Source organism: Stenella coeruleoalba (genome assembly GCF_951394435.1).
Source record: "Stenella coeruleoalba genome assembly, chromosome: 19".
NCBI classification, from domain to species: Eukaryota; Metazoa; Chordata; class Mammalia; order Artiodactyla; family Delphinidae; genus Stenella; species Stenella coeruleoalba.
Window position 1 is genome coordinate 57,231,054 of NC_137165.1, and position 25,607 is coordinate 57,256,660.

Below are 25,607 nucleotides of genomic sequence, written 5' to 3' on the forward strand. Positions count from 1 at the left end.
CTTGAGGGCGAGGTGGACATGAAGAACATACGTAGCCTGGTCAGGCAGTGCTTCTCCAGGGAGGTGACATTTAAACTCAGAACTGAAAGACGAAAAGAGTCTAACTATTCCCAGAGTGGAGGAACAAATATATATGACAGGCATTGAGTCATAAATATGAATGGGTGACGTGTTTGGGACACCAGCGGAGAGCAGTGTGGCTGAGGCAGAGAGAGCAGTGGGAGATATTTAGGTAAAGAGTCAGGAAAATAAGTGGAGAAGATCAGGTAAGATGCTATTAGGACAATAGACATCTTTACTGTCCAAAGCGGGACCCTTCAGAGAGTGAAGACAAATGTCAAATGCACAGGCGCAAGTTGGCGCTAAATTAGGCCAATTAGGAAGTGTGACCACTTATAGGACCCTGGATTTGATTCGAACTGTAATGGAAAGTCATGACTGGGTTTTCTGTTAGTTTCAAAAGATCATCCTGCATATATCCAACAGAAATTCATGTAGTTATACACAGAAATATGTGTACTAGAATATACACAGCAGCGCTATTCAAATAGCCCCAAGGTGAAAGCTGCCAGAATGCTTTTGAAGAGTAGAATGGATATACTTATAATGTCCGCTGCATTCATGCAATGGAATATTACACAGCAGTGAGACTGAGCAAATTATAACTACTTGGCAATAATATGGGTAAATCTCAAAACTATGATATTTGAGCAAAAAATCCAGTCAGAAAAATACTTACTATATAATTCCATGTTTATAAACTATAAACAATACAAAAAATGTTCTATGATGTTTCGGGTCAAGAAAACTGAGTATATTTAGGGAAGGTCATAATTGCAGTCTTCTTAATATACAAACTTTTGATCCAGGTGTTAGTTACATGGGTGAGTCTAGTTTGTGAAAATTCTGAGTTGTTCACTTATGATATACACACTGTTCTCTATATTATACTTAAAAGAGGCAAGATCTGCTTCTTACTATATAGAGAATAGGGTGAAGGAGGTTAAGAGTAGAGGTGGTCCCGGTTTTTACCCCTTTATTGTAACTTCTTTCTGGGATATATGCTTGATGTACGAGGTGCTTTATGCTACTGCATGGTTTCTCAACCTGGGCACTATTGACATTTGTGCTGGATAATTCTGTGGTGGTGGTTGTGATGCGGTTGTCCTGTGCATTGCGGGGTGTTTAGAAGCATCCCTGGCCCCCATGCACTAGATGCCAGTAGTGGCCACACCTCCAGGCCTAACGATCAAATATGTCTCTTAACATTGCCAAATGTTCCCTGGGGACTGAAATCTGCCCCAGCTGAGGACCACCCAACTGTGGTGATAACAATCTCTGATATTTATTGAGTGCTTTCTCTCAATAGGGAGAGTTAAGGGGTTTACAATTATTACCTCATTTATTCTAACCAACATCCCTACGAAGGTGCTATAATTTTCCTTGTTTTCTAGTGGAGGAAACAGGTAAGATATTTGAGGCATATTTCCCAAGACATTGTAACCAGCTAACAGGTGACAAGGTCAGGATTTACACCCAGACAGTCCAACTTCATAGTGCGTGCGCCGTGCTGTCCTGTCTGTCGGCTTCTTGACTCTTCATCTGACACATGATGGATGCTGCAAAGGTCATGCTCAGATTGAGAGAGATCTGCTAGGACCTTACCATTCCCATAGTGATACGTCTTCAGACCTTTTCATTCTTTAAAGTTACACAAAGTTAGGTTTCATATTTTTAAAAAGTACTATGAGACTCAAGCTTAATAAACAAGTAATAGTGTGATTCACGAGTTACACCTTAATAAAACTTCAAGAGCTCACAGAGACCAATGTGATTATGGAACAAATTATTTCATTTATTTAAACAGAGGGGAAATATACTTACATTTTACAATTGCCTTGAGTTATATGTTAAACTAGCTTCTGGCCCTTTAATTGCAGACAAAGCTAGAACCACTATGAGAGACTCATGAATAAAGTGCCGTCCACGCCTGAAGAGGCATTTCTGCAGGCTCCAGATTCAGTGGTAAGCTCTCCCTCTGAAGCCCATTCCCTCCCCATGTGTGCTTCCTTAAGAAGTATTTTTCTCCGGTGCCAACTAAATATGATCTTGAGTGCAAGAGAATCAAATATCAAATAGCTTGCTTTAAATAAGCAATGTAAGTAGAATGACCAAGAACTAATATTGCTGAATTCTAATATTTGTCACAAACTCACTTCGTCTGGGGACATCTGGTTACATGTTCCACTTACCATGCCTCAGTGATCATTCTGTGAGCCTCCGAGTAACGCACGCTGCCATGCTGCCTTGAGTGTGGTTCTCTTCCTGTGCGCCGGTCTTCTCTAGGCAGGTGAATTGTGCTTGAAATGTTGGAAAGTGAGTTGTTTAGAATTGAGATGCATACCAAATAGAAATGTTACTATAAATACTGTTTAGACTCCCAGGCCACCCAAAGCCTCAAAGGAGAAAAAGAAAAAGAGCAAGAGAAGTAAAAATGCCATGAACCATAGGCATAATGTGTTCTAGTAAGCAGGTGTGTGTGTGTCCATGTTACATATATAGATACACATAAAGGCACACACACACATGTATATATTCTTATCGAGATTAGATCCTATAATTTAAGAATTTTTGAAAGCTGTAAATTTGGAAAAATTATGTTTTAAAGCTTTCGTTTGTACAGTTTTTAAAGTTGGTAGCATTCTTTTATACTTTTTTTAATTTAAATTTTTACTGAGAAATAATTGACAGATATCATTGTATAGATTTAAAGTGTACAGTGTGATAATCTGATATATATACACATTGTGGAAAGATCACCAAGGTCAAGATAATTAATATATCACCTCACATAGTTAATTCTTTTTTTTTTTTTTTGGCATTTTTGGTTTTCTTTTAGTTATAGAAGTTTAAATTCATCATCAAGGAAATATACACCTTGGTTTTTAGAAAAGCTGCTTTAAGGACATTTTCGAATATGCCCTGCTAAAGCAATCGTTATACTCAGAGGGAAAGATTGGAAACAACTTGAAGTTAAACTTTTCTCATAATAATATAAAGTTTGTCTTTCCTGGAGGTGAACTTAAAATTCTGCCAGGCATGTCATTTTAGGAAGTTGGGTATCTTGCCGTGGAATTCAAAGAAATTAGGAGAAGAGGCAAACTCGGGGGTGCCTCCTATCAGAGGTGAGCACCTTGGTGATGGACCAGGTCTGGAGAGTAGCTGTCAAAGTGCCATCCTCAGACCAGCATCTTAACATCACCTGGGAACTCATTAGAACTGCAGAATCTCGGGCCTCAATCCAGGTCAGCATTTTCACAAGACGTCCAAGGACATGTGTGGACAGTAGAGTTTAAGAACTGGCACAAAGGACATTCCGTGCGGTACAGGCTGCCTGTGGAGTCCAGCAGCAGTCTTATTAGGATTCATATTTAAGATTTCTTTTGGTTTTACTTTGTAAATTTTCTGTGTTCTGATTATTATTAAGTCTTCAGCCCCATGGGGAGTTAAGGGGAGGACCTTGTCCATGTTTGGAAAAAAGGTGCTTCTAGTGAACATTCTTGGTTCTGATGTAACATCCATTTTCACTTTCTAACAATTCCCAGATTTATCTTTGTTCACTTCTCCTCGGTACAGTCAGTGCACTTTAGGTGAAGTTGAACCTATTCTAGCTCAAGAGGTGGGTCCTGGTTGGTTCAGCCTACCAGGATATATTATTTCTTCACCACATCCATTGGTTCAAAGTTGGGTATTATCTTAATTGGTCTGGGTTTTTATAACAGAATACCATAGACTGGGTGGGCTAAAAACAACAGAAATTTATTTCTCACAGTTCCAGAGGCCAGAAAGTCTAAGATCAAGACAGCAGCACATTTGATGTCTGGTGAGAGCCCACTTTCTGGTTCACTGATGGTCTTCTTGCTGTGTCTTCATATGGCAGAAGGGGGAGGGGGCGCTCTCCACAGTCTCTTCTATAAGGGCACTAATCCCACTCATGAGGGCTCCCCCCCTCATGAACTAATCACCTACCAAAGGCACCACCTCCAAGTACCATTATAGTGGAGATTAGGTTTCAAAATATGAATTTTGTGGGGACACAAACTTTCATTCTACAGCAGATATGTAATTTAAGCCAAGCAGTCAAGGTGAATCTTGGCACTGTTCTTTGGAATGCTGGGTCACACACTCTCTTTCCTGTTTAAAAAGAATGAGGAAACATGTTATTGTTACTGGCAGACTTCCATGGCCTTGGGGGTCAAGGGGAGCAGGCATGGAGGAGAGTCAGACATAGGACGAAGCTAACACCCAGAAGGCAGAGGAAGACAGAACAAGAAATATGTACTTGATTCTGATTCATCAGTCCTGAAACCCTCCCTGTAGATAGACTTCTTGTTACAGAAGCTGACAAATCCCGTTTACGGTCTAAGACAGTTTGAGCTGAGTTTTCTGTGACCTGCGGCATGAGGAGTCGTAAGAGATATAGTTTTACAGAAGGAGTGGCATTAGCACCATTGGAGCCATGCTTGAAATACCAAGAGGCAACTGAAAAAGCGCAAACTAGCTGCCTGACTCCAGGGAGCTGGCTGACTGATTTGTGAAATGCATAAGCATTTCTTAGAGAGATTATCAAGAACTTTTGGGGAGGGCAGCTTGGTAAAAGACAAATTCCTGGGTTTGAGCAAAAAGAAACTCCAGACTTTTTTTTAATCCCTAAAAGGATGTGTGATCTTTGAAAACTGGAAATATCTGGAAAAGTTAGGTCGTATAATATGTGCACTACCTTGCTTATGGAGTACTTGGCACACGTAAAGGAATGAATCAGACTTAAATTCATCTCATCCGCCAAATCTCCATACCCCATTACAGCCTCGCAACACTGGAAAAAGAAGTGTTAGTGAGATTAGCTGGTTCCTGCTGCTGTTTGTCCCAAGGCAGTAACTGATACCCATCCTCTCTTTCCTCCATTACCTTTTCTAGGCTTCTTCCCCCTTTTCTAGCATTTCTGCTGGTCTGGGTGGCTTGCATAGTGGAGTGACCCAGATTCTCATCCTCGAGGCTTCTGAGCTCTTGAATTTGTTTGTTTGTTTGTAGGTACTTTAACGTTTATATTTAAAACTGGACATGAGAATACCAAGAGACGTCCCAGTGGCAAATATATTCCTCCCTGACTGTATTGTACAGCAGTGGCTCCACCTCCATGGGGATGACTTTCTGTGCCTGCGGTTTACTGCCATGAAGATCCCAAATTATATGTGATGGCTTTAGCTTAATTTTAGTGGAATTTTTACTGTGCTTTCTGCTGAGAATATCTACTCTGAAAACCAGGATGTCTAGATCGTAGAGCCTAAAGTTGCAGGGGCAGGAAGCACACATTCTCCACATGGGTCACCAGGTGTGGGTAGGAGTGGAAACACTCCTACTTCTGCCTTTGATTCCCAAACCCATGAGGTCTACCTGTTGGGAACACAGCACCATATCTGAGATGTTGGTTTAAGACATATACTTCATCCTGAAGGATGGTGTCTTCACAGGGTGTCTTCTCCAATCTGGTGCCTGGGGTGAACCTTCAAGAGGCCATGCTCTTTTCACCCAGCGGCTTCTGGATGGTGTGGTATATGGTAGGAATAGCAGATCCCATGGTCATGTGCGCATTGCCACACCTTATTTGCTATAAAACATTCCCTTTGTCAGGTATGATGTTATGTGGGAGTCCCATGATACTAGAACAGATACTCTATGAGACCTGGAAGAGTGATGGCGACTGAGCCACAGTAAATGAAAGATGCAAATGCATATCCAGAATATAAGTCAGTCCACATTCTTTCCAAGATGCCGCCAGATGGCTGGCTGCTACGCAGGAGGAATTCAGCTCAGGTGGGGAGGGTGGGCCATAGGCTTGGGCTCTGTGGCTGGCAGTAGCCTTGGTGAGAGGCAGCCCTTGCTGTTGAGCCTGCGCATAGCCTCCACCTCAGCCATGCTAGTTACGCTGTACTTGAGCCCATTGTTCAAGCACTGGGATGTCCAAGGGTGTCAGAGGCTGGCTGACATCTACAGGCTGTGTCATTCTGTCACCCTGATTGTGTCTCTGCAGTGGACATTGCTCTTTGCTCAACATGAATATGAGATACAAAGATGCTCACTCTTTGTGTTCATTCCCATTGAGTCATGCACACATCTTCCTTAGCACTCCTGTCTATAGTCTTCCAATATTTCCAGGTCCCTATCCAATCAGCCAAGACATTTACCATTGCCCATGAGACTATGTGTATTCTTTTTTTTTTTTTTTTTTTGCGGTACGCAGGCTTCTCACTGCTGTGGCCTCCCCCGTTGCGGAGCACAGGCTCTGGACGCGCAGGCTCAGCGGCCATGGCTCACGGGCCCAGCCGCTCCGCGGCATGTGGGATCTTCCCGGACCGGGGCACGAACCCGCGTCCCCTGCATCGGCAGGCGGACTCTCAACCACTGTGCCACCAGGGAAGCCCCCTGTGTATTCTTATTTTAGGTCATTTTTCTGTTCACAAAAAGTGGATAACCAGCAGCACTGGCCAAAATGCTGCCCCTAAGAGATCTTTTCCTTTATTGCTTTAGGGTCACCTTTAAAGGATGTCCTTTAGGGCCACCTCTGAATGGGGCTATAGTCCATTTTATTGGCACCTATATACTTAGCCAGTCCTTCTGCTATTGTTTATGTCTGTGATTTCATTCACAGAGATTTGCCTTTTTATGAGCTTGGTGATACTGTTTGTGAACTCATTGGTAGATCTTAACCTGTGTGGGATCTGAAGGCCTGAATTGGATAGGTTTTCTCCATAGAAGACTTGCTTTTACTGGTATCCAGGAGTCTTTGCTGAGCTGCAGAGTCTCAGCCCATCACCAGAGTTCTAGACTCACCTTCCTCCTTTGTGTAGTTGGTTCCAGCTCAGTGTCCCAGTCACCCTTTTTGTGTCTCCAAGAATGAATCTCATCTAAAGCCTGATCTAAGGTTATTTTGCAGTGGGAGGATCCCTCAGAGAGCCCTAGTTAACATAATGGCAGAAGAAGGAGTGAATTTAAGTGTCCAGAGTATTTATCGCCATTGATGTAAGGGAGATTTCTTAATGAACAGAAATCACCGGAAATGTAGAACTGAAAGCAGTCACTGATTTCTCTACTATGATGTAATAATAGTTGCCATTGTATGCTTTGCATAAGTTTTCTCGTTTAATCCTAACAACACTCCTATAAGGTAGCTGCTGTTACCCTCCCTGATTCCAGGTGAGGAAGTGGAGACACAGAGAACTTATGTAGCTGGCTGAGTGTCACACGGCTAGAAAATCATAAACCTGGGCTTTAAACTCAGATATTCTGGCTTCAGAGCCCAGGCCAATGTTAACGCTGGCTTCCACAGTGTTAGGATCTGTCTGGAAAAGACCACAGAGATGAAGTAGTCTTGACGGAAGGGGATATTATTATATGCGATGCATTTAAGCAACCTGATATTCAAACTTCTCTAGAAAGTTCTCTGTAACCATTTATCCATTGCTCCCAGCACTTTTCTAGGAGCTTTACTTTAGTATTTGAATTCTGAGGTCATTTTCAGCAACAAACCTATTGTTAATGTTGTGTCCTTAACTATGTCCCACTTCTATCTGTTATCTTGTATTCTTGCTGCAACCCATTTAAAAAATATCACAGCCTTTCCTTGTAATCTGTACTTCAAATAAAAAAAAATAGCTACAAGGAAAAGAAACAAGCAAAAACATGAGGTGAAGAAAACAAACTATTTGTCAAGAAATTAATTTAAATATGGCTACTCAGCTAATTGAGGTTGCTAATACTACATTCAAAAGAATCATGTTGGACGTGACATCTCCTCTGAGGAGACAGCACAGAGAACCCTCTTGCCTTGTTCTGAAATCATCAAGAAAACAGTGCTGGGAAATACGCTAATCTCTCTTCACTAGGTTGGTATATCAGTTTTAATTGATACTGTTTGCCAAAAAAGGTTGCTTGGCAATGTTTCACCCTCATTCTATGCCAAGAAACCGCTCCTCAGTGGATAACAATAAAAGGAAGTAGTTTACAATATAAAGTTCAATATTAAAGGAAAGTTAATAAGAAGTAAAATACACTGAGCACACTTGGCTGAAGCAGCAGCGTGTCAGGCTACAGGAAGTCTTCTGCAGTGATTTTACAAGGTCTGTGGGTCTGGAATAAAACTGCTCATGAAGGGTCTACTACAGGCCCGACCTTCCACCTTCAGCCACAAGAGGACACGTGCATTTGCATTTCTTCTATGGGACACTTTTCCCAACACGTTAGATTTCTTGACTGGTATTTGTATTCTACACTGTGAGCTTTCAACATGGTTTTATAGGACAGATGGACAGCTGGGGGCCAGGTGGACGGAACAACGCAAACAATTGTTACACCACCACGACTTAACACAAAGAAAACAAAACATCCACAAAAGTAACCAGACCTAGACACGTGGCAAATACTTGTCAGCAATATGTACCCTGCCCCAGAAAGAAAGAACGAGCAGAAAGAACTTTCCCAGAAATCCGTAATTTACAGTGACATGGCTGGCTTTGTTAAGCTTGACTTAGATTTGAGTTGGAAAACTGTTGCAATGTTCAAAATGATGAAAAACAAAACAAAACAAAACAGGTGGAAATCACAGCAGGGATCATTTTAAGCATTCCCTTGAAACTGTCGCAAAAAGATCACAAAAAGACACAGATCTAGAGAATGAAATGACTGCAGTTCCAGAACTGTGCTTGCACTTCCACGCTGAATAGCGCCAATTCATACACACTCACATGCCACACACACAAACACACACTCACATGAAATGGAATAAACTACATACAGAGGAGAAATATATCAGCTACTTTATGTTTTAACAATCAAAGGTGTGATAAAAACAAACTTGAGGGAACATTCAACATTTGACTTGTGGTCCTTTAAGCAAAAGTAGTTTTAAAATTTTCACTTACAGAGAATTAGCCTTAAAGGCAGCAGGGGTTTTGTTTTTGAGGGTTTTTTTTTTCTTTTTTTGTCTTCTTTTTCTTCTTAAAGAGACCATAACAAGCATGACTGAACAAAGAATAAACTTCAAAGTCTTCTTCTTTGGTAGGAAGTGCTTTCGAACAAAAATCATAAACTTTTGTCAATGAGACCTTTGTGAGAAATGATGAGCACCTTTTCCCCACCTCTTGTTAAAGTCGTTAAAACTAGAGGAGGTTTCTCCACCACACAAAAGAATCCCTCAGTCAGAGGAAGAGTCCTGTCCTAACAAACCTTCCCTTTGCCCCAAGCATTGTCCTGGCACGGAGTTGAGAAGTGATTTTGTAATATATCACAAATGAGGAAACATTCCCCCCCTTTTCTTTCTTTTATTTATTTATCCATTTTAATCTGTACCATCCTGTCCTCTAACAGATCTTTGGGGAATTTCTAAGGCAAGGTATTGTAACGAACACATGACAGTTGGAAAATCAAAATAGATTTACATAAGACAACTGCACTGTTTCTTTAACTGTATTTCACAGGAGTGGGGAAATCTATTTTCTGGAATTAAGAAAAAAGCGTCTCCCATCCCACTTTCCACCTTTCAGATCCCAGTTTGAATACTTCCCCAACAAGTCAGATTGGTCAGAAAAGGACCAGACGAGTAGTAGAAACATTCTATTTTGTGGTAGACGGCAGTGCTATTTTTGTTGCTTCCAAAGGCAGCCTCTCTAGGGCTATATTTGATGGTTAGAAGAAACAGTCCAGACCAGAAAGGTTTGGCGTCAGTCTCTTCAGGAGAAGTATAGAAGGGTAAGTGTAAGGAATTTTGGTTGGTAGCTGTCATTTTAACTGAAATCGTAACGATAAATATCTTTAATGAAGGCGATGAATGAATTGGAACCTGTAACGGACATAATTAGCACTTGAGTTTTACCACTGCTTGTGATATTTCATCCACCCCGCCCACCCCAGATCCATTTTCCTTCAACTACAGGTTGTTTTTGACTCTGCTGATGGGAATGAGGTTCTACATTTCAGCCTTGACTTGTCAAAACAAAGGAAATGATATTTGGCAATTATCAGTCTTTTCTTCGCCTAGATTTTTAGCAGTGTGTTATGCAAATAGGGAGCACAGAACGCAAGTCTTAGTTTTTGTCCTGTGGAACAAAGTTTCTAATGCAGGAAGTGGGAAGGAGGGCGACCCAGGCTGAAGTGGGCATAGCAACTTATGTTTGTAGTAACTGAAAAATGAGAAGGAAACTTACAGTGTGCGATTTGACAATCGGCTGCCCTGGCAGGTTGAATTCTTATAAATGAGGGGCCATCCTTTCCCCCGATCACACCCACTCAGCTTTAGGCAAGTGTGGAGATAGGAATTAGACACCTGTAACAACAGAGGGCCACAGTGAGCCCTTTATGGAAGAATTAGTCCTGGCAAGGACAATCCCATCTGTTTAAATTTCTGCTACAGCCTTTTAATTTTCCAAATTGCAATGATGTTGCCATAGAAAGAAACTTTCTTGAAGAACAAGTCATCACCTTTTTTCCCATCTTTTCACATCAGGCTTGTTGCTATTGAGTTCTACTGAGAACATTTCATCAAATAGGAATACAATGGGGAAATTGTAGAAATTAAGAACCTGATCAATAGCACTTTGACCAATCATGAAGTCCTGAGTAATACATTACTACCACCTGTACAAAATGAAACCCACAGCCTGTTTGCTGCTTTTCCCATCACAGCTTTGAAAGAGGACCAACGATATGAGACACTTGACAAAAGGAAGCTTTCCCCTCCATCCCTTGGTATTCCAAGAGAAAGTCTCATAAAATATCTAGTTCCTCTTACAGCTGCCTTAAAATGTCTTTATTTCAGTTAGTGAAAGTAGACAGCCATATCGTCTGACTTTAGAAGGATGTAGTCCAACGACGTGAGTTCATCTTCCTCCAGTTGAAAGGATTAAAATGTTTCAAATTCTTCATTCTATTATTAGACCATATGGAGGCCAGGGACCAGGAGATACATGATGCCTGATTTTCTTAATCTCCCGTGTTTAGTAAAATACTTAAAAAACGCCAAGGCATTTAATCATCATCTATTGACTTAAGCCTCACCGCGCTCTTCTAAGAGGGCTTTAGTTCAAAAGGTCTACCTTAAGCACAGGTCTAGACTGAGTAAAATGTTTGGCTGAGAAAATCAAGTTCACAGGTGGCAATCCTTCCCTCTGACATTCAAAAGCCTACTTCCTATCTCCACCCAAAACTTTTCCAAACTGCTACTGAACAAGCAATACATACATCCAAGAAGCATGTTTCAGTCTATCGGGTATTTCAGAAATGTAATTCAACCCCACCAAAATCTTTTAATCTGATATTTTATTATTAAATATCATTTCATAAGGAAATATGACTACTCCGAAAATGTTTTAAAAGCTAAAGTGAATTGTTTTCTTCTGCAGGAGTCTACCTTTACTTTTCTGTAGATTACTTGTTAACAGCGATTTTTCTAAAACTTTAAACAGGAGTGGAAATACTGATTTCCACTCCTGTTTGCACATTCTGGCAATGTGTTCACCATCAGTAACAACGCAGCAAGATGACAATGAATGTATGGTATTGAAAATAGATGTAGGAGAAATATAGCATTTAGCGTGTGCTTGCCCAGGGTATGAAGGATGCGTCTGTTGCCTAAGATTTGTGAGTACCAGAACAAGTTCCTCAACTTCTGAAACTTAGTTTCTCTTCCCCAGCCCTTTGTTGCTGTAAAGATTAAATGGTTCAGTAGATATGAATCACTTAGCTCAACTTCTGACACACAGTAGGCGCTTCATACCTCTAAATCATTCTTTCTTTACATTGCCTGAGCCACTGCACTACCTTTTTTTTTTTTTCCTGAAAGGCTAAGCTTAGATTCTTGCTACCTGTGATTGAATTATTGTTGGTGAATAATGTGCTAAGCAAATACTCATACTTCTCTTAAATCTGTTTATTCAAAAGGACTGAAATTAGGACCTAGAAGCGATTCCAACACTGCCATGTTCATTGCAGCACTATTCACAATAGCTGAGATGATCTCGAAACAATCTAATTATCCTCCTAGGGAAGACTGGATAAAGAAACGCTGCGTATACATGCAATGGGATATTATTTAAGCTTAAAAAGGAAGGAAAACCTGCAGTAAGTGACAACGTAGGTGAAAGTTGAGGATTTTATGCTAAGTGAAATAAGCCAGTGACAGAAGGGAAGATACTGCATTATTACACTTACATGAAGTGTCTAAAACAAGAAGCAAAGAATAAGAAGGTGGTTGCCAGGACCTGGTGGGAGCGGAAAGTGAGGGGTTGCTAAGCACTGTGTATAAAATTTCAGTTACTCAAGATGAATAAGTTCCAGAGATTTGCTGTACAGCGTTGTGCCTATAGCTAACGACATCACATTATACCCTTAGAAATCTTTTAAGAGGGTAGATCTCATGTTAAGTGTTTTTGCCATAATTTAAAAAGAAAGAAATTTAGCATGTGCTCTCACATGGGAACAATCCCAGTATTTTGTTAAAACAAAATAGCTTTGCACTTAAGTGCAAAATTTAAAAAATACGTTTCAGAAGTCCTTATTTCTTTAGAGTTTCATATTCATAAGAATCGAGCCATTACCCAACAAATTCTCTTATTTTATACATGAATAAGTAGATGTCCAGAGATGTTAGGGGCTTCTTCAAGGGCAGATACTGGTGAGTGATTCAGTAACAAGAAGAGGGTCTTTACTCTCTGCCACCCAGCCAGAGAGATCAGCATGAAAAGGAAGGACATTTGCATTGCAGGAGATCAAATTCAGGCTTCCTTACATAGGGCAGTTGGAATAACCAAAGATCAGATAGCTTTTCAGCCTGTTTCGGCACCTGCCCATTCTGAAATATGTACAACTGAATACATAATGGGTTTTGCATAACTGGCTCCTGTTCTTCTTGCTAAGTTTTTCATCTGTAGGCAAACAGAATATAAGAGACTTGGTATAAAACAAAGACTTCAGGAAGGTTCCTGAATTCAAAGCTCAGTCCCAATTCAGTCTATTATTTTCAGAAGCAGACAGGCTAATGTTTTCCTTGATCCATTTCCATGTTTACTAGGAGACAACACTGTTACATGTGATTGCATCAGAAAATATGGGAAGAGTTCTAGAAATTGACCCTGCCACGTGATTTCAGAAGACTCTGCTCTGTCACCAGGGAGTTTACAAGCACAAACAAGTTCCAATAAAGAATGAGCTGCCACTAACAACTGCAGAAAACTGAACCAATTTCCAAATTGGGATGAGAAGTTTCTGATTATGTTTCAGTGAATGTATATATGAATATATATGAATACATCAACTGCAGCATCAACGGCAACTCTTTTTTGTATTCCCATGGAAGGTATTGCTTTCCGACACGCTTGGTCTAAGCAGAAGCATCTCTCACTTCACTTAGTACCTCTGAGACCTTTGGCGGGGAGCTGGGATTTGTCTGGGCACCCTCCCTCCGCTTTTGGTGCCTTTCCTTCCCCTTCCCGGGCATTTCATTCCTCACCCCATCAGGTTTTAATCTTGCTCTCATTTTCCAAGTACTTCCCTTTAGGTGTTTGTGATAATGGCTTAAATCATTCTTACTCCCAGAGGTATTAGTATAGAGGTTTTAGCATTTTACTGTGGAGCTCGGAAACCTGGAAAGCCTTCAGGAAAGAAATTATTTGATGACGCTGGGACAGAGAAGTGTGAGGAAATCTACAGGTAGACAGGTTCTGGGTGCCCCCACCAGGTCAAAAGGCTTGGTTTGCCTTCATAAGTTTGGCCCTGGCTTCATATGACAGCCTCTGAAATATCTGGGGTGCTTGAGAATGAGCCTTCCCCTTCTCCCACAAAGGAATGGAGAAGACACTCCTAGGGCAGAGATAAGCTAAAAAGAGAAGAGTGGACGTTTTAGATAGCATAGTTGAGAAAACAAAACTAAAATACACAAAATCATTCCTTCACTCGTAAGTATATGCCTTTCTTTATACTTTCTTTTCTCTTCCTTTCTTTTTCTTCCTTCCTTCCTTTTTTCCTTCCATTCTTTGTTTCTCTGCCTCTCTCTCTCTCTCTTTTGCTCTCTTTCTTTCTCCTAAATAATATAAGCTTGACCCTTTTTCTCTATTGTAAACACTTGGTGCACTTTTCAAGGACATTTTCTCAGCCGTAAATAAGACCTGCTTGAAGTAGATCATCCTGCAAATGAATTAAGTAAAATGCTGAGCCTTTGAGTTTGGGTTTTCATGTCTTGTGATTAGCTGTAAGCTTATAACTGTTAGCTATAAGCAGATTTCTATCGAAGTTGCCATTCATCTTATCTTCTCATTTAAAATTGAGTCTTATTTAGTAAAAAAAAATATATATATATGTATATATATATATATATATACATATATATATATATATATAAAACTGACTACCCACTAAGGGCCAGGCCCTATTCTAGGTACTGGAAATACACCAGCAAAGTAGCTAGAGAAGTTCTTCTTCTCCATGGTAAATACCAGAAAGAAAAACTAGCAATCCTGATGAGAGACCCGCTGGTGACTTATCAGAGAGTGACTGGGTAGGTACTTTAAAATTTGGGTGTTCAGAAGAAGTCTCTTGGAGATGATATTTTAGCTGAATGTGCAGAAGACGTCACCAAAGCAAAGATTTCAGGAACAGGTGGTTTGGTCCTCCTAAAATAAAAAGCAGTGCGATGTGTTTAAGGCACAGCAGGAAGGTCAGTGTGCAGCAGTTCAGTGGGCAAAAGAGAAATCAGTGCAGAATGAGACACAGTCACGGATCTGTAGGGCTTTGTGAAGGACAAGAAGCACCTTTGATTGATTCTAATTGTTGAGGGAAGCCCTTGTAGAGTTTTAAAGGGAGGAGTGATCCAATCTAGTTTATGTCCTGAGTACCACTACGATTTCTTGGGCAGAGGTTCAGTTGCAGAAGAGCGAGGGAGAAAGGAAGGAAAACACTTCGGAGACCATTTCAGGATTCCAGGTAAAAGCTGATGGACACTTTGGCTGGGGGTGTGGGAGCGAAGACGCAGAGAAAACGAAAAGATTTTTGTCTGTCTTTTGAAGGTAGAGAATGAATTGGATGGACAGTGAGGAAAAGAGATAAATCAAGCATACGTCCTGTACATCAATATTTGGCTTCAGCAATAGGATGGTTGGTGTTGTGGTGCATTCCGGTAGGAAAAAATCTGTGAGATGATAGTATTATTGGGAAAATACCAATAATTTGATTGCTGTATGTGAAAGTATAGATGCCTGTTTTTTCCGGCATCCAAGAAGGCAGTTGGAATTCTGAGTAGAAGTTGGGACTGGAACTGCTTTCGGAATCATTGGCACTTATGCTCTATTTAAAGTCAAGGAAGTAGATGAATCAGCTCCCTGGGAAGTGTGTAGACAGAGAAAAGGGAGCCCTATCCCCATAGTTAGGGGTCTGACAGAAGAGGAAGAAGCAGTACAGAAAACTCCAAGGATAGTCTGTAAGGTGAGATTCAAATGGAGAATGTAGTATTATGGAAGCCAAGCAAAGAAAGTATTTCAAAGAGGAGGCTGTCCCTGGTTGTTGCTGAGAGATTAAGGGGAGGTAAATGGAGATGATCATTGGCTTTGGTCACATGGAGGTCATTCATGATCTTAGAAGAGTGGTTTCAGTGGAATAATGGAGAATAAATCCAAACTGCAGTGCGCTGTGACAACAGGGTAAAGAGAAGAAGGATCCCAAGTCACTAGATGATCATGGTTTGAAGTAATAATTCCATGATCAACAGTTCAGCTTTTACGATCACTGACTTTTGGGTCACTTACCTTTTGGTGCTCCGTGGTCTTTGGAATTCATAGAAAATCAAAGCCTGTAGTCAGAGTTGATGCAAAAATCAGAGTAGTATTTCCACCCATGAAAATCATGGCTGTTAAGCGTTAGTGTGAGGTCTTGCAAGTATAATCTGTCACCTGAAGTAATATAGCATTTTCCTTCCCTTTCTCCACCATTCCTCCTTCAAGACAAATCTCCAACAGAGTAATGATCTTTAGAGATATTTAGAGAAACAAAATTCAATCTGCAATTAGCCTGGCAAAGATGGAACTTAAAATAAGCTCTGAGGAAATAACAGAAAAGAAAGAACAGACTCTAGAGAGAAGTCTTGGATTTTAATAAGCTCCATTTCTAAGTAGAAACATTTTTATAACTTGGAAATCAGAGGAACAAATATAAATGTGTTAAAGGAATAAATGTATGAATACTGACAGAGTCTCAAAGAAATGAAATTATGGAGAGGAGAAAGATATTTCAGTTTGTTTTAATCTTAAAAATGGTTATCCATAAAAAACAATGCAAGTGGTCTTAATGTTCCTAGAATTCTAAAACTTCTAAACCTTCTGAAGGAGGCCAGAGGGACAGGGATACCTCAGTTTCTGGTATTAATCGTATTATGGAACAGGATAGCTGCATTTTAAGGGATAATTACAAGCCTCTTTTATGGTTAATTCTAATTGTTGTTTTCAACTTCCCTGAGTTTGTTACAAAGGCACATGGAACGCTTAACGTTTCTGGCCTCGTATACGAGTGATGGTTCTTCAAGTAATTTTTTTTCTTATTTTAAAAAATATTTTGGAAGTAATTTTCCTTAAAAATCCCCAAAGTTATAACCAAGTAGCTGGCCGATAAAATGTTTTGTGTGATAATTCAGTTCCACCCAGTTTTAAACCCTCATCATTTCTCATCATCCACCTGGGCTGGAAATGGGGCAGCCTTTAATTTGAACAATAGAGTCAATGGTAAGCTAATACCCATTTATTTGTTCCACTGTCAAGCAGAAAGCCCTGGAAATTCGTGGAGGTTTATCGAATCTTGGCCTTAAAACATTGCATTTCGTGGAATGTTCTAATGAGAAATAGGAGTCCCTTTTTTTTTTTAATCCCCCGATATGCGGGCCTCTCACTGTTGTGGCCTCTCCCGTTGCGGAGCACAGGCTCCGGATGCGCAGGCTCAGCGGCCATGGCTCACGGGCCCAGCCGCTGCGCGGTATGTGGGATCTTCCCGGACCGGGGCACGAACCCGCGTTCCCTGCATCGGCAGGTGGACTCTCAACCACTGTGCCACCAGGAAAGCCCCAGGAGTCCCTTTAAGAAGGGAACGTGACGGACCATCCACAGGAGCTCACCAGGCGTCCTTAGTTCTGCAGAAAGAAGGTGCTCTTTACCTTCTAATTAGCTCACCTTCTCTTTCTTTTTTACTGCTACAAGTCCCTTGATTCATTAAAAATTCATGAATGCTTTTACATTTTCTGTAAATAGTAGTTTCAGAAAAGTACTTTCTAACAGAAGAGACATTACTCATTTTCTCAGGGGAAAAACAACCACCACTCATTAGACCATGACATCAAATCTAGGCTGTCAGTGGGGTTATTAAAAGCCATGCGGTGCTTCTCGATGACTCTTATTTCTATTATTGCTGCAATTATTTTTCATACACCACTGAACTATAATAGAGAAATATGTTTGCAGTCCTTTATGACAAAAAGAGTAAAATCTTGGCAACAGCAGTTTTAATGGTGTGAGCCCTGACTTGAGCTTGTGTCACGAGTAACCAGGCAAGACACATGATCAAACCTACGAACCCCCGTCAGATGAAGACCCCGTTCCCAAACGTGCTCTATGAAAATGCCAAAGACCTTCATTAACTTTCTGAATTTGAATTATCAGCATGATCCTGGTAAATTATAGGGAAAAAAAGTCTTTATAAGTTAATGTTTCATCTTGGGGACATAAATGATTCAAAAAAATATATAGATAACTTTTTTAAGACCACTAGCGTGGAAGTCTAAAACAATTTTGTTTCTATCGTTTATTTGCCTTATCAAAGGATTATCTGAATTTCCTTCTGATAGGAATATCCTTTTTCCTTTTACATTTAAATTTGTGTCTGAATTTTCTTACGTACTTGATAGGATATACTTAAATTAAAAATGAAAGCTTACATGTAAAGAATGTGTGCAAACTGTACTTTCACATACTTGAGAGAATTACACTGTTTCATTTATCTGACAGGATATTCGCTAAATATCTTCAAGTCCTGTATTGAGGACTCTCGGTGCCTAGGTTGAGCCTATGAACACCAATGGGCTTGTTCAGATAGAGCTCACCTCCTGACACCCACAGTATGTATTCAGTGGATGTAATTGGGAAGTGTTCTTTTTTCCTCCCTGCTCTAATTCCTGCGTGGGGTGGAATCCTGGCCTGAAAGCCTGCCTAACCCTTGCTCGTCACTTTTCCTTGGAACTCTTCTCTGGTTGCATATTTACAGAAAGTCCCTGGGGGTTCCCCTTGTGCCCAGTTACTTCCTAGAACCATGATCCTCCATGTCACAAAACTAAATATACAGACTTCAGCTGGCTAGAGGGAAGCTACACTTGTGAACAGCATCTGATCAGTGAGAACCCTCCTGGTCACAGGGCTGGGGTGCAGCCTCCCAGCTTTCTGAGACACTGCCTTCCAGCAGCCACTGTGTATCAGTTAGACTGATGCAGTCCATCCTGGTTAAAGACTCCTGTTGCTGTGCGTCCCCCCCACCCTAATAGCCCAGTTCTTCTCATTGCAAGGCCTGGATGACACCCAAGTTTGCCACCTGCATGATTTTCGACTGCAGGTAACCCTTGCAGGGAACAATACATCAATATTCTATTCCCAGACCTTATATTCCAAAGTTAATTTCCTTCCCAGATTAACATACTCCTGAAGGCTTTTGTTTAAGTTATGCAAAAGTCCCTTCTGGTACAGATTACTTAGATGATTAATTGGTCACTACTTAAATATTTTCAGAAATCCAAATCCATTATCCTGCTTTGTACTCAAATTCTTAGCCATCTACCTTATATTGTGAGGGTTAGGCCAAGGTGTGGTTTGGTCATCACTCAGGTTCCTGGAGACCACCTGAAACTGGGTAGAAGATTAAATGTTATTCCCAAGTCCTACTCTGCTAGTGGGCATGGAGTTGCTAAATGTAAGTACTAACCTCTTCAGCATGGACTCATCCCTGCCAGGCACCAGATCAGCAAAGTGGGACCTAGCAGAAACTGGTGTCATAGACTGAATATTGCTAATCAATCCTTTGATTAGCATAGGTGCCGACATCTAGATTTTTTGGAGTCTGGTGTGAGGCTTTACATCTGTCCTTAATAAGCTTTTTCATATTATGGTTTTTTGAAATAATTTTTAATCTTGACTTCCTTATTTATTATTTATGACTTCATTATATGCTAGAGGCAGTAAAGCATCATGCTTGGTGAGACAGACTCTAGAGCCAGACAACCTGGGCTCATAGCCCAGATCCAAACTTACTGGCTGTGTGACTTTGGACCAGTTACTTAACCTTCCTGTGCTTCAGTTTCCTCTTCAGTTATGGCAATAGGGTTTTGTGATTACTAAACATCTTAATGAAAAAAACAGTGCAGAGAACACAAAGTACTAAATACATAGAAGAATTCTTACTGTTAATTAGATATCTATCCCATAATTTAACTCATTTAAAATTTAATAAATATGCCTTTTCTGAAAGTTGTTTATCATTTTTGTCAAAAAGTGATAAAAATGTCCTACAGGACAGGATTTGCATTGTTCACTAAAAGTAGACCCTTTTACTTGGATGTTTTTGATTGACACTTCTTAGCTATTACAGGTCATTCAAATATAAATTTACCTAATTTATCCTATATAAACTGTCTCCACCGTATTAACCATTCTAGCCTGGAAAATTGCCAAGTAATTTGTTGAATAAAATCGCTCTCTATATATTTCACCTGACCTACATTTTTATTTCATTATAATGTAAACTGTAGTTTCTTCATGTGATTTTTTTCTTTAGGACCTATGTGACCTTCTAGTTTTGATTGCATATTTTCTGCCATTTGTTGGACAATGTGTTCTAGAATTTTTCAAAGGAGAGACACACTGATTCTAGTATACGTTTATCAGAAATTTTCCAAATCTCTGTCTTTGAAGTCAAGTTAACATTTTACTTATGTCTCCTGCTCTTTGTGACTCTAAAGATTTCTGACAGTTGCTTTGAGATCAGTTCTTTGTATGTTATAGTTGATCTTGTACCAGAAATGCTAGAAGTCATTTATGCACACAATTATTTAATTTCTACTTTACTATTTGAATATGGGATTCAATAAGGGGCAAAACTGCTTACATTTGAGAACCATTGATGTACATTATGCTTGCTTGCATATAGAAAATCTCTGAAAAACCGCATTAGAAACTAAGTGATTGCTTCTCTGGAATGGAGGCAGGTGAGGGACAGTAACTTTTATGCTATCTGAAGATTTTATATAATTTGACATGATTTTAATATAATCATAAACACATTTATGACATATATTCTCAAGTCATTCTGGTTTTTAAGAACCCTGACAATCTTCTTTCACAGTTTTGTAAAATTTTCTAGTTGTCCTTGATTATATCTCACTCCTCCTACTTTTTTGTAATTCCTTTTTCTTTTTAATCTCGTGGGAGAAAGAATGCTCAATGCGGGCACATTGATTTCTTTGTTCCCATGTCACCCACCATTATTGGGATTGGTGACTGTGTGATAAATGTTTCTTTCTTTGTCTGGGATTCTCTTTTCCCCTCTGTGCCTCTTCAGTTATTACTCAGACTCAAAATCTGGATTATACTCGTATTTTCACAAAGCTTTTAAAATAGACTTTTCTAAAGTTTGCATTACTTGCTCAGATCTGCATTGCTTCCTGTAGCTCTAGACCTTGTATTGTTTTGTTTGTTTGTTTAACTTGCTAAAGGAAGAAGGTTTATTGACTACGAAGGATTGACAGCATTTTCTGCGTGGTAATCAAATGAGTCATCACATTTGTAGGTGACGTTCTTCCAAGTGAATGGGATTTGCCCAGATAGAGATTATATTTCAGTAACAGAAGGGCAAGAGGACAGACCCTTTTCTTAGGCTTGTTCATTTTTCCAGGCAGGCATATAACACCTTCTCTTCTCAGAGAGTATTTGGCTTATGCTGTCTCTTGTGTATCACAGTAATTGCTTTGAGATTTCTCTTCCAGGGAGTGTAGCCTGGTGGTAAGTATTTTGCTGCGTTAGACCTTGTGTTGTTTAACCAAAGTGTCATTTCACTGGGCACAGCTGAGCTTCCAGCTGGCGACAGTCAAAAAATAGCAGTTTCTGCTTAGAACAGACCTGGCAGCTAGGGAATCCCAGAGTAGCAATCCTCATTTCTAAACCTGGTTCTGATATTCCATTTAAAACATACAGTATATTTTTATTTAGAAAATACTTATTTAGCTGTTGTCAGAAATGCTTCAGCTAATCACTGCTCTTTACAAGGGCTGGGATCCAGATACACCCTCAGACATCATCAGAGCTCTGGTTTTTCATAAGATGAGTATAATGAACTATAGCTGAAGAACCCTGTATAGTTTCCCCATGTGGAATTTTCTTGTCACCTACTGTATACAGGACACAAATATCTCAATCCCTTGCATCTTCTAAGGTCCTATTCTGCCTTGTCTGCACCCCCTTATCTTGCATGGTAAACAGAGACACGCCTTCAACAAGGGGAAGTGGAGAAGATCAAGGGGACTCAGTGACTCAGTTTAATCTTCTTATGTACCCAGACTGAGCGATTTCAGCAACTACAGAGTCAGACATCTCTTAATGGCGGAAATTAGAAAGCCCCGATAAGATAAGAGGAAGAGGACGTGGTAACTGATTAGCTGTAAGGGCCCCAGGAACAGACTGACCATGAGAAAATCAATGAACATTTTTTTTCTCTCTCTCTGTTTCTAAAGCAAATGGCATCTAAGAGAGAGTTCAGAATCAAAGCTAAATCAATAGCCTAGGAAGAGAAATCTAGGTTAAGGGGATCCGTGATCAACTGCGCAATGTCAAACTACGACCTCGCTAATCTTTCACTTTTTTCTTCTGCCTTCTTTCTTCCTCTCCTTGGTGTTGACTTCATTTTAGAAATTATGTCTTCCAGAATATTTGTATTGAACGCTTCTACCTGGAATCATTACATAGATGCACACATATGGTAATATATGTTAGTCTCTATGTTATTACGTGCAGCCATGGACACACATACATTTTTCTTCTGATCACTTTGGCTCTTGTGTACTTTATGTTTGAGAATTATTTTGCTTGATGTTTTTCCAGGGTTTCTAATTCAAGTGTGTGTTCCAAGCACTGAGTCCCTTTCTTTTCTGCTTTCCTGCCATCCAGTGTCCCTTACCCAGTTCTCTTCACTCTCCCCTACAAACCCTATGTTCTGACAATATGTGTGTTCACGTATGCTTATGTATCTGCCACAGTCAATGCAAGATTCTGCAAACGTATGTTTAAAACATTTATGACCCACTGAAATTTCTGAACAGTATTGGGCAAACAATAATAAAGATGAAAACACTGGAGATACGCAGTCACTATATCCTGTGGGGCAAGTCACTCAGTGCTTCTTATCCACGAACTGCTTCAACATATCCCCTCGTCCACTGCCTCACAGAGGAAAATTCCTGCAAACCTTATACCTAGATCAGAATTAAAAGGAGCAACCTACTTATATTTTTATGTGAGACTACAGAAATAATAGGTAAATTTGGCTTTCATGGAAAATAAAGAACCATAAAGATTTAGGTCTGGAAAGGACTTTGTATATAGCTTTGTATATTCTAACCCTTTCATTCAAGGTCGATCAGATTATCATTTTGTATGTGGGCACTAATTTGCTGAAGAGTGTTGTCATTATTATTTTTTAACTCCCAGAAAAATATAAATTTACCCATTTCAGCAGAGAAATATACATTAGTTTCATTTGTCACAGCTGAAGACTTGTGAACATATCCTGGACGTTGGTGCAATGAGCCAGTCTATGGAAAAGCTTCTAAAGAAGCTCTTTGACATTCGCAAAGCTTGTTTTCTGTGAGATTCTCAGTTGTGCTCGAACTGAGCTGATTTTAAACTGCTCAGTTTAAAACCACGAGGAGATGCTGTCTGGATCCTTTCTCAACTCAGCACTTCTCAGAGTAGGGCCAGCCTACTACAATGCCTGGAAAATATGTTTTTATTCTTCTGTTTCAGAGAAAGAAATACTAGATAAATTGACTGAAGCTGTCAGTAATTAAACTAGTGATCCAGAGAGTTTATCTAGTTCATTCTCCCTGTATTGGTTACTTTGAAGTACTATATAAATTTTGGTGATCTGGAAAAGTGATACCAAGAGAAATCTCAGCTAGCCTATATTAATATTTGCTCGAAACAGTGAGCCACATGAACTCGGATTGCCTCTTTGGGCTGCTGATTACTGTCATATCGTCTAAGTCTCTGTATAATTTGAGGCAATCATCCTTGTCTAGCGTGTGGAAGAGTGCCTTGTTCAGGTTAACGGGACACCTCTGTTTTGATATTCCTGCTGGAGAGCTGACTTTGGTTTGCATTTGCAGGAGTAAGTTGTGTCATCAGTGTTACCTGGTAGGCGTGCTTGCCTTGCCTTTTCTTTCCTCTCCGTGACACGTGTCCACGTACTGGCTCACAGGCAATTCTTCTAAGAAACAGTTAGTTGCCTTCCTTTTCTCATATGCTGTCTATCTAAATCAGAAGGAATGTCAGAAAATGACCTTCAATTAGAAAAGACCTAGGGGCTACCAGAATAATCTACCTTGTCAAAACCAAAAATTCTTCATTTTCTTTCCTACAGGAAAAAATATGGGGTGTGTGTATTCTGTTTTGTTGTGCTTGGCCTTTAATGATTTCAGGAGTTTCTTTGGGTTCTAGAGATTATAATGTGCTACATTATCATGCCATCTGCTTATAAGATGGAACTATGTACAAGGCAAGTCATGATGGGCAGCTGGGGCACATTTCTCCTCTCTGGACAATCCCGGAGCAGTGGCTCCAGGCAGTAACAGAGTGCAGTGAGTGGGTAAGAGCCTGGCTATGGCGTCAGGCCGACCTGAGCTCAGGTGCAGGCTTTGCAACGTACTGAAGTGTCTGTCTGGGCAATTCTCCTCATGTGTAAATAGAAGATAATAAAAGAACCTGTCTCATATGAGAATCGAAAGTAATATTGTAGGTAAGGCACCCAAGGAGAGGACCTGACACAGAGAAAATAGACCACACACATTTATAATTGCTATTGTATAGTTAAAAATCCACCGTGCGCCTCTGTGGAAAGCAGTATGGTGGTTCCTCCGAAACAATGAAACAGAATTACCATATGATCTAGGAATTTTACCCCCGGACATATTTCGAAAATAATTGCTGGCAGAGATTCAGATAGCTGTACACCCATGCTCAGAGCAGCATGGTTCACAGTAGCTGAAAAGCACAAACAACTCAAATGTCTATCGGCAGATGAACAGATAATCAAAATGTGGTATATACATACAATGTAATATAACTCAGCCTTAAAGAGGGTGAAATTCTGACATATGCCGCAACGTGAATGAACCTGAAGACACTGTGCTAAGTGAAATCAGACAGGCTTAGAAGGACACGTATCGCATGATTCCACTTTCGTGAGGTCCCAGCGTAGTCAAATTCATAGAGACAGAAAGCAGAATGGTGGTTGCCACTGGCTAGAGGGAGGGGAAATGGAGAGTGTCGAACGGATACAGAGTTTCTGCTTGGGAAGATGCAGAAGTTCTAGAGGTGATTGGTGATGGTGACCGCACAACAATGTGAATGTACTTAGTGAACAGTCCACTTAAAACTGGTTAAAAGGATACATTTTACCGTATATATGTATATACGTATATATATATCTTGCAATTTTTTCTAAACAGCCAATTTGTTAGTCTTTTGTAGCCAAAACAGCTTATTCTTCCAGCCTAGGAGAGGTCCTTACATATCCCAGCCCTTCATCATGATTGTGTTGATTAAGTGGTTGACTTGTTAATTCCTTGTGATTTCTATTTGGTAGAACTGTAGAAATATAATGTTGGTGGAAGGGGTGGGGAGGGACAGCGTGTTAGTTGGCTAGGGCTTCCATAACAAAATACCAACATCCAGGTGGTTTAAACAACAGAAATTGATTTTCTCCCAGTGCTGGAGGTTGGAAGTATAAGATCAAGGTCAGTGTCTTCTGAGGGCCATGAGGGAAGGCGATTCTCCAGGCCTCTCTCTTTAGGTGGCAGGTGCGCCCCCCTCCCCCCGCTCCCTCTTCACATGCTTTTCCCTCGTGTGCACACAAGTCTGATATCTTTCTGTGTGTTCTAGTCTCCTCTTTTTGTAAGGACACCGGCCAGCTCCTGTTAGAGGCCACTTTAATGGCCTCATTTTTACTTAATCACCTCTTTAAAAGATCCGTCTCCAAATACAGTCACGTTCTGAAGTAGTGGGATTGAGGGCTTCAACGTATGAATTTTGAGGCATGGGGCACAATTCAGCCCATAACAGAAGGCAATAAAAAAAAAGAGAGATTTTACTATAAATTGTGCTTGAGAAATAAATCTAATTGTTCGGGTCTCTACATTGACTCATTTACTTTTTCAAAAAGAGTTATTGAGAGTCTTTGGTGTCCCAGGCATTCATCTAGAAGCTGGAACCACA

At 40.2% G+C, this 25,607-nt stretch overlaps 1 protein-coding gene across 10 annotated transcripts in view; it reads left to right on the forward strand.

The window, feature by feature from the left end:
* Positions 1–25,607, forward strand: part of LOC307177345 (uncharacterized protein) — a 1,102,996-nt gene that overhangs the window by 574,793 nt on the left and 502,596 nt on the right. For 5 of the 10 annotated variants that reach the window (XR_013825028.1, XR_013825030.1, XR_013825031.1 and 2 more), the window contains one exon: positions 1,941–2,025. The exons of the other annotated variants lie outside the window; for them this stretch is intronic. The gene's annotated coding sequence lies outside the window, so the exon portion shown is untranslated. The remainder of the gene's footprint in view (positions 1–1,940; positions 2,026–25,607) is intronic. 10 annotated transcript variants of the gene reach the window in all.